Source organism: Micromesistius poutassou, assembly GCF_964030765.1.
Source record: "Micromesistius poutassou genome assembly, chromosome: 13".
In the NCBI taxonomy this organism is placed as follows: Eukaryota; Metazoa; Chordata; class Actinopteri; order Gadiformes; family Gadidae; genus Micromesistius; species Micromesistius poutassou.
The window spans coordinates 7019744-7029743 of record NC_140283.1 but is presented as its reverse complement, the minus strand read 5'-3'; the positions used below and the strand labels follow the sequence as shown (position 1 = coordinate 7029743).

Sequence of the window (10000 nt, the reverse complement as noted above, 5' to 3'; positions counted from 1 at the left end):
TGATGATGATGAGGTGAGATGATACTGTGAGGATTGGTCAACACCAGGTTTACTCAGACCAACAATGGCCTGAGTAAACCCCCAAGTGTTCTGTTTGATATGCTTCGTTATACTGCCCAATTCCCCTAATCAAGTAAAGCAATAATTAAACTATACACAACCAGCCAGTCAGTACTGTCTGGACCTACCAGCAACATACTGTTCAACAAGTGTGACACCACCATAGGACATAGGGCTCTGAAGGAGAAACTTAATCATCTCATCATCCAGGCTTATCTAATATCACTTTCACAAGCAAGAGATGGATCTAACGTCATCCATAAACCATCGTCTTGTATATCGTGGGTTGCCATGACGCTGATGAATGTTGTTTAATTATCCAAACCACTGATGTGCGGTTTGAGAAAATATTGCTCACATTAGTTGGTTTCTGCCTTCTTTTTCTAAATGTTGTTTATGCCCTTCCTATGATTTACTCTTCCTCTCTCTCTCTCTCTCTCTCTCTCTCTCTCTCTCTCCTCTCTCTCTCTCTCTCTCTCTCTCTCTCTCTGTTTTTCTGTCTCTCACTCGCTCCCCATGGTTTTCTCTCAGTAGACTCCCTTCAGATTGGACCTGGGGAGGAGGGAGGGAGAAAGAGGGGGAGTGGGGGGGAGAGAGAGAGAGAGAGAGAGAGAGAGAGAGAGAGAGAGAGAGAGAGAGAGAGAGGACACAGAAGCTGTGGGGATGGGGTAAAAGTGGGTCACATGTTCAGAGAGAGTATGGGAATTGGTAAGAGGGGATGGAGAGAGCGAGAGTGAGATTGAGAGAGAGCGAGGGAGAGCGAGAGAGAGAGAGAGAGGGGAAGGGAGTGGTGTAGAGGAAGAGGGAACAAGAGAGAGGTTTGGGGAGGTTGAATTCCCTCGATCAGGAGGACTGGATCAGTCACGGGCCTCAATTCTTTTCATCTGATCTCGGTGGACAATGCAACCTGGGACACACACACAGATGCATGTGCATGCACACACACTCTCTTTTCTATACATAAACTTGCATCCAGGCAAAAAGCCCATAACACCACACACACACAAAATCCTGCTGGACAAACTTAATAAACCCATTACCCTGTAGGTTACCCAGCAACAAAGGCACGGATGTGGCAGTGAGATTCAGTAATGACATACCCACACAAAAGGCAGGCAGCACACACACACACACACACACACACACACACATATATATATATATATATATATATATATATATATATATATATATATATACAAAAAAAATATATATATATATACAATGAACACAAATAACTATTTATATAGAAGTCACACACACACACACACACACACACACACACATATATGGACACTGATGAATACGTATCAGATGACTGCTAACAGACATTAACACCGTGGCTTGGAAGGTTACCCAAATACAGCCATACACCTTGTATATACTGTATAATACATTGAGAGCTCAGTGTTAAGCAATTCAGTAAAAACACTTTAACCTTAACCTGCAATTTCTTCAAACTACCAGTGAACTTTATATCTGCATTAGTAGTATGTATAAACACTATATAACTGGGAGATGTTTTACAAAAATATGCTAAAGATTCAATGTGTCAAACAAGTCATCCAGCATCCATCCCTGCTCATAACACTTAGTTATTACAGTATGGGTCAGAATGCTATTATGAACTATTATGGCATTCGATTTTGGTTATTGGAGATAATGGTGTGGAATGTACCAAGCGGTTCCTATTAGCTTAGTATCCTTGCTGAAATAATGACAACAAAAGACACTGGTAGTATTAGTCTCTAGTGTGTAGTTATGGTATATTTATTATGTAGTACTATTATTCAGTCATTTAGCAGATGCTTGTATCCAAAGCGACTTAAAATGGTGAGGTCAGGTCATGAAGGAGCACGAGCTGCTGAGCCATGGTGATAAAGAATGGGAGGCTGACTCCAACGCACTGGACTATCTGTTTCTAGTTAAGTGTTCAACACGTATGCATATTCGCAGGTCCAAATGCCCAGGACACAAGGAAGACAGCTGAGTGGTGCTGAAATAAACAGAAGTGGTTAACAATGACTCTTGAAAGACAGATTGGGAAAGAGAGAGAAGACTTTCTACTTCCAGGCAGGAGGCTAAACGAGAGATCACAGTAGAAAACAGCAGTACCGGTATACAAGCAAACTAGTGAAGGCATTTTTCACACTGGGAAACATATTTATATTAACTCACATGTCAACAAGTACTTCAAAGCTACCGGCTGCCTTAACAGAACCAAGAGTGAATCAGTCCTCTGGCCTGCATAGAGGTGCTATGCCCACTTATGCAGATTGGAACTAGGAACGTTTTCCTATTGGACTTCATTGGAGGAATATTCCTTTATTCAATTGTATTATTATTGACAACCACAAAAGACTGACAGCACTTCGGGGAGAGATTGATGAGAGGGTTAGGGTAAAAAAAGGGCTAACCCTTTTTTTCCATCTCTCGACAGACTTTTCCTTCAACAGTTTGTGTGTTTCACTTGGGAGAATATCTGTGGAGCATGAAAAGTTAATCTAAATTTGAAAATTTATCATAAACTCTTATAAACTCATACCCCTGGCAATATTAGGGTGTTATTCATTAAACCAGCAACACCCACGTAAATGTATCTATCTATGTGTGATCATCAAGTCCATGTTGCTTGGTAATAAATGTATTCTAATGGCCATGCTTATATTTATTATTCACCCGCCAAACTGTTCCTTATGGCCTGCAAAGAGAGAAACTACTAGACTTGACAAGCTCAGAGAAAAGAGGAAGCTGTGAGGAGTCGTATTTGTATGGTTTGCAGTTGAACAACGTGAAGGTTTGGGGTTCTATTCCCACCGAGGGCTCTGAAACACATACACAAAAGTGTATGTACTCACACTGCTGGAAACAAGTCTAGTCTATACTGGATTAAAGACTATGGGGAACTATGGTGTGCCAATGGGTCTAGCTGGGTGTTAAGAGGGGAAACTACCAGCTCTCTGTGATTTGCATTCCTATATTTAAAACTCTCAGCATCTAGTCAGAGGGGTCCAACGACTGGCTCAGTGAAAGGTGCTCAGTAAAGTTCAAAGCAAGGCAGATGGTCAGGTTATAACAGCATTGAGGCAGGTCCACTGTGGCTAGTAACAACATTGTAACATTGGTGGGGAAAAAAGTACGTATTCTCATGGGTGTTCGAACCTGAAATAAAAATAAAGATCAAGAAAATCAGAAATATTTTCTTTCAACAAACATTTTTCAACTACAAGCAAAAAGTTGCTGGAAAAGTTAAAAAGTTTATGTGTGTGCGTGTGCGTGTGCAAGTGCGAGTGTGAGTGTGTGTGTGTGTGTGTGTGTGTGTGTGTGTGTGTGTGGTGACATGACTGCATGTCAAAAGAAAGCTAAATATATGACCTTAAAACTAACTTTATGGTTGTTCATGACAGACATAAAACTAACACAAGATTCACCATCACATCACTATCCCCACCGAGTCAATATTTTCTTCTGTAGCATACTATTGCGTTCATGGCCTGCGGGTAGTCCTACGTCACATTCTTCAGCTACATTTGCAAGAAAGAAAAGATAACATTAGGAAGGCACCTCTTACCTGGAGAGTAAAGTCTGGGTAGCTGCAGGGCACCAGCGTGCTGCGGACCCCAGCGGGGAGCTGCGCTGCGAGCAGCCAACCCGCGCTCATTCCCATTCGGATCCTCCTCCGCCATGGACCGATGCTGGATCTCAGTCTCCGAGAGAAGTCTGTACGATGCGACGGATGAGACCCTGCCGGCAGGCGCGCTCACGCGAGCAACCTTGTATCACCCGGAAATACAATATAGATGCTGCATTTGACACACAGGCCTTTTTGCAGTGCATGCAGTTGAATGCACTTTATTGGTATATGATTTATCCCTATTTCGCAGTTATAAAAAAGCATATATATTAAGCCTGTACGATTCAAATATGGTTATGTGAATGATTTTTTGGTTGGCAAGACAAACTATGTTATAATCACATTTCTACGTTCGCTTTTATGGTGGATCAGTTAAATATCACATATATTTTGATTCGTTGTTGTCTTTTTTATGTTAGTCTGTCAACTAATGAGGATTGATGATCATCCATAGGACCCATTTGGAACTGTGCCTTCATTTAAATAGTGGTTTAATTAATTTATGTAGTCTAATTTAACTTTGCAACTACACAGCATGAGCATGAGCTTGGCCCCGAGTGCTGCCATTTTTTTAATTGAAAAATACATTAAAAAAACAAAAGGCCTTAAAGTATATTTCATATAAATTTTATTTTATCTGTATAAAGAATATTGAATCTACTTGAGAGGCCTACACTTGGATACAGCTCACAGATCTGTGAAAACCTCCCGATGTCAAGCAAGCAATTTCATTACAAGCCTTACAAGCACGTTTAAATTGTTGTTCTGAAAATATTTGTACATATTTCTGGGAGAATAATATAGAAATAAGATCTTTTAACAAAAACTGATAGATACAGTATATAATGCTCACACATAATGCCATCTTTCAGACAGACCAAATATGCCCAACTGAAATAAGACAGACCAGACATCGTCTTGATTGTTTATTGGTGTTCTCCTTTTTTAAAATTCAACTTGTTTTTGCAATCTGGTTAAAACACATAAAAAAATCAGATATTGACCAGAAACGCTAAAATGTATCTTTAGTTTATTAATTTTTTTCTTATTTTTTATAACAACAATAACCTCAATAGTCCCCCCATAAAGACTTGGAATAAAACAGAACAAATCAAAAATAAGTATGTTTTTCTGCACTTTATTTAGTTTGATGTATTTTTCCATAGTAATTACAAAAAGGAAAAAATATATATTTAACAATCATAAAAAGGAGAGGTTTGTGGGAAGGGGACAAAAACTGGACTGGTAAACAATCACAACACGGCACAAGTACCTACTTACAGTGATAAATGAAAGATCCAACAATGAAAATAAGGAGGAAAAATAAGCGCATATGACAAAAAAAAAAACAGAAAATAGAAATTGGCACCTGTCATTTTTGAATACAATTTTCCTACAATTTTAAAAACAAAACAACACAAAACAATATTTTTTTTTTCTTTTGTTTTCTTCCAGGGGGTTTTCATTATAAAAAAGAACCCGGTATGACGGAGGGAGGGGTGGGTGTGGTGAGGAAGAGAGAGGCGGAGTGTGGGGAGGACGACCGGGGGCTGGCGGCTCGGTACAGGGACAAATATAAAGAATACTGCTTGTACAATACCTTTCCTCCTCCCTCTTTTTTTGTTTCCCCTCATCTATCTCTCTTCATTCATGTTCATGTTTCTGTGTGGGTCTTTAATAGCATATCCCATTAATCCCCCCCCCCCCCCCCCCCTTCAGTCTCTCCTAATGGCCGTGCCCAGCGGCACAATCGTTAGACTTTTACATGTGAGTAGCAAATGACACTTTGATTGGCTGCGATGTGGAGATCGCAGCCCCCCCCCACCCCTCACCCCCCAAACCCTCCCAGCCCCATCCCTCCAACCCTCCACCCGCTCTGGGTCGGTGGGGGGAAGGCGATGGGGTGTGGAGGTGGGCCCGGGGATCCAGCCGGGCGCGGAGGCTCACTGCGCATGCTGACTCAGCGTGTGGTTCTGGAGAGAGGGAAGCACAAGGAAAAGAGAGGAAATAGTGAGAACACATGATGGGAGAAATAATGGGCTTTGTGCGCATGCTACTCTCCTCTTGCCGCCACCCCACTGCTGCTGCCTCCAACCCCCAGCACTCCCCCCCCCCCCACCCCGCCGCGCTATCCTCACCCCCCTCCCTCCCCCCAGCCGGAAGTGCAAATCATGGCGATACGACACACCGGCCATCAAGAGACAGGTAACGAGCCCTGTCTCTTATACGAGAGAGAGAGAGAGAGAGAGAGAGAGAGAGAGAGAGAGAGAGAGAGAGAAAACAATGTAGAAGGGAGGGGCGGGAGAGAGTGTACATCTGATGCTATACTGTGCGGTTAGGAGGATCTAAGCCGTGTTGCTTAAAAGTGATCTAATGGTCGCAGTGGAACGCTTGTAAGGTCCATTTGACTCAGTCAGAGGTGGAAGAAAAGTTTTACAGCTGGACAACTCGTTAGCATCCATTTGGAGAAAGCCAAACACTTCATCATATAATGGACTAATGTGAATTATTGTAGGTGGCAGTGTTCAGAAAAGAGTTGGCAATGCCGCAATTTTCAGTCTCCTTTCATTGTTTTTCTTTTGTGGTTCTTTGTGATATTTAGCATATTCGATTGAAGGATAATTGGGGCAATTACGTGCTTCAACTTGATTGTCAAGTCTCAAATGGAAGTATGGATCAATGAAGGAAAGTGAAACGAAAAATGTCATAATTGCATAATTGTCAAATAATTATTTGACACACTAATTATAGGGCTATGGGAGAAAAAACATTGTCACATGTTAAAGACACACTAACAAACTGCAAGAATTGAGAATGCACAGGCTTACACACACACACACACACACACACACACACACACACACACACACACACACACACACACACACACACACACACACACACACACACACACACACACACACACACACACACACACCAAAGTCCCCCTGTCCCTTTTCTCCCAGTAGCAGTGGGAAACTGAATTTGGTCATCTGGATTTGCTGTGGTACTTTGCTGATTTCGCATGTAAAGCTGGGGAATATCTTGCTTTGTGTGTGTATGTTTGTGTAGGTATGCTTGTGTGTATGTTTGCGTGTTTATGTTTGTGTGGGTACGTACATGTGTGTCGTTGTGTGTGTGTGTGTGTGTGTGTGTGTTTGTGCGTGTCCCAATAGCGGGTTAAAGAAGATGAATGATTGGAAAGATGAAATAGAAAATGGAATATGTTAGTGAATGTGTGTGTGTCTGTCTGTTGAGACTTTCCACTAGGATGCCTGCCTCCTACTCCCTCCCTGTTTTCCCAGGACTACATAGCTTACTCCCTGGATAAGCCCCTCTCTCTCTCTCCCTCTCGCTCTCCCTCTCTCTCTTTCTCTCTCTCTGACACACACAATTCCCAGTGAGATCTTCCCAATCACTTCACCGCCTCCACAACTAAAAAAACTGCTTTCTGAGATTAATCTCTTCCTCTCTGACACACACACACACACACACACACATGCGCCTAGTTGGCAAAGAAAAACAGAGTGAGTGGATAGAGGGATGAATTGGGGAGAGGGAGAATAGGGAGAGAAATGAGGGGATTATATGTGTTTTGGGGTTGATAAATACATCTTTGCCGTTCTGTGGCCCTTATCTGGCTGTGCATGTTTTGCTGAGCCTATGCGTGTGTGCCTATGTGCGTGTGTGCCTATGCGTGTGTGCCTATGCGTGTGTGCGTGTGTGTGGTTGTGCCTGCGCGCGTGTGTGTGTGTGCGTGCGTGCGTGCGTGCGTGCGTGCATGAGTGCGTGCGTGCATGTGGTTGTGCCTGCGCGTGTGTGTGTGTGAGACTAAGCTTTAGAGGCAAACTCGCCATGTCCATGGGAAACCAACACAATAACACACTTTTCTTGTTTTTCCCCAAAACTTTCCCGCTCTGCGGGGATGGTCCAGGGCTAAATTTGTGTGAAGGTCTCTCTGGTCGGCATTGCAGATCTCACTGGGAGCAAACGACCCTATTAACAGAGGACACGCCCTGCCTCCGCCTCAGTCTCTGTGTCACTCTACCTCGCTCCCATTCACTGTCCCCTTGCTCTTCCCTGCTCCCTGCCCGCCTGATCCGGACCATTGTAGTTCCACCTCCTACCACAGGAGGTCAGGCTCGTCCCTCTTTTTGCAAAACATGCATGTTCAATGAGCTAGAGGAGAGGAGATTCTGTGTGGCTTGTGTCGAAGTTGCACACACTGGATGGGGGTAGGGGCAAGGAAAGGGGCAAGTACACAAGCAGGAAAGGGGAGGGGGAGAGAGAGAGAGAGAGAGAGAGCGAGAGCGAGAGCGAGAGAGAGAGAGAGATTGTGTGTGTTTTCCCTCAGGTACTGTGTGTCCTGCTGCTGGTCTATTGATTGTTAAGAATGAGCGAGGCCTAGGAGAGGAAGGGTAGTGGAGGGGGAGGACGAGGCAGGCTGCGGTGGCTCTCTGGAGGCCCGCGGAGCTCTGCAGTGGACCAGTTGGAGGAAGCCCAGAGGAGAGAGGGGAGCGGGGGGGGGGGCTAATAGAGAGAACAACACAGGGGTAGCAGGGCGCTAGAGCAGAATAACGGCGAGCGTAAAGAGAGACAAACGCGTCGTAGAATGTAGTGTTGGAAGGACAGCCTTCCTCCCGCCGCTGCATACCGCCTGCTTGACGCTGAATGTGTGCACGCCACACACACACACACACACACACACACACACACACACACACACACACACACACACACACACACACACACACACACACACACACACACACACAGTGTTGTTGGCCCTCCTCCCAATCAATTCTCTTCAATGAGGTTGTCGTCGTTTGGTTGCTATTGATTATGCAGCGAAAATCGTTCACAGTCGTGTGTCATGCGTCAGTGTGTCACAGCGTGACCTCGGCTCTACAACCGAGTAATTGATATATTCTACAGAACAGATAGGACATAGGGAATAGATGGACGGATGGACAGACAGGACGAGCAAGAAATGAGGGCAGTTCCAGAAAGTTATCCGTCTGGCATCTCTGCTGCTGGGGTTGAATTAGTAATAGTGTGTGTGTGTGTGTGTGTGTGTGTGTGTGTGTGTGTGTGTGTGTGTGTGTGTGTGTGTTTTCACTCAGAAAAGCAAAGTGTACTCCAGGCAAAGCCATGTCTCTTCTACTAGTGTATTACTGTGGGGGGTGGGGGGGGGGGGGTGGGCAGTGTGGAAGTGGCACGGATGTGGGGTGTAAGCGGTGTGGACATAGTGTGAAAGGGGAGTAGTGTGGACGGGGGCGGGGCAGTGCAGAAGTGGTTTGGAAGCGCTGTCAGGCAGGACACCGAATATATAGAGGCCTACTATATTCCTGAACTGCTTCAAAAAAAATCAAGCCAGAGGGAGAAAAAAGAGGAGGAAAAGGGGAGAGAATGAAACAGACACCAGAAAAGACAGAGAAGGAAGGAAGGAAGGAGACCAGGAGGGAGAGGGAGGGAGGGAGGGAGGAAGAGACCAGGAGGGAGAGGGAGGGAGGGAGGGAGGAAGAGACCAGGAGGGAGAGGGAGGGAGGGAGGGAGGGGGGTAGAAGGAGGGCTGGGGAGAGGGAGCTGGAGAGAGGGAGAATGAGAGAGATGGCTGGGGAGGGAGAGAGGGAGAGAGAGAGTGATGGAGGAGGCAGGGAGGCTAAAGCCTGTAGAGCCCAGGGACCCCGGGGGAAATATGGCCCTGTCGCATTACCCGCGCATGTCGCTCCCAGACAACACACACACACACACTATCTCTCTCACACACATACACCATCTCTTTTACACACACACACACACAAACACTATCTCTCTCTCACACACACACACACACACACACACACACACACACACACACACACACACACACACACACACACACACACACACACACACACACACACACACACACACACACACACACACACACACACACACACACACACACAGGGGGGTAAGGGAGAGGGGGACAAAAGGCAGGGGAGATGGAGATAACAGAAAATCTAATCTGCCTTCTCTCTCCTATCTACACACACGCTCCATGTCTAAGCTGACGCGTGTGTGCATGTGTGTGCGCTTGTCTGTTTTAATGCAGGAGGCGAGCATAACATTTGCAGACATGTGTGCGTGACAAACTGAGTCCAGTTGATTTAAGTTTAAGAAACTTACTTAACAATTTCTGCACGTATTCATATTCATATTTTCGCTTTTAATCATTCCTGTGTTCATTATACCTCGTGCATAGCACACACACAAACACACACACACACACACACACACACACACACACACACACACACACAC

The 10000-nt window shown here is 44.9% G+C and overlaps 1 pseudogene across 1 annotated transcript in view; it reads right to left on the bottom strand.

Annotated features, from left to right (window-relative positions):
* Positions 1–10000, bottom strand: part of LOC311357832 — a 43360-nt pseudogene that overhangs the window by 24026 nt on the left and 9334 nt on the right. Inside the window, exons 3-4 of the transcript in view lie at positions 5559–5667; positions 3632–3804 (exon numbers count right to left, since the gene is read on the bottom strand). The product of the transcript in view is annotated as an uncharacterized misc_RNA (transcript). The remainder of the gene's footprint in view (positions 1–3631; positions 3805–5558; positions 5668–10000) is intronic.